Raw genomic sequence first — 420 nt, 5'->3', positions numbered from 1 at the left:
GTGCGCACACACCCCCTCCTGCGCACACCCCCTGCGCACACACGTGCACACACACGTGCACACACCCCCTCCAGCACACACACACGTGCACACACACCCCTGTGAGCACACACACATGTGCACACACACCCCGCGCACACCCTCCTGCACACACGCTGTGCACACACACACTGTGCACACACATGCTCACACACATGTGCACACACACCCTCACGCACACACACGTGCACACCCCCATGCACACCCCCCCCCATGCCCACACACGTGCACACGCATACACACACCCCTCCTGCACACACACACACGAGCACACACACGTGTGCACACACATGCTCACACACATGTGCACACACACCCTCACGCACACACACGTGCACACCCCCATGCACACCCCCCATGCACACACACACCCATCCACAC

This window comes from Aptenodytes forsteri, unplaced genomic scaffold (assembly GCF_000699145.1).
Source record: "Aptenodytes forsteri isolate BGI_AS27 unplaced genomic scaffold, ASM69914v1 Scaffold594, whole genome shotgun sequence".
In the NCBI taxonomy this organism is placed as follows: Eukaryota; Metazoa; Chordata; class Aves; order Sphenisciformes; family Spheniscidae; genus Aptenodytes; species Aptenodytes forsteri.
The sequence above is the reverse complement of the archived record's forward strand: the minus strand, read 5'-3'. Positions refer to the sequence as shown.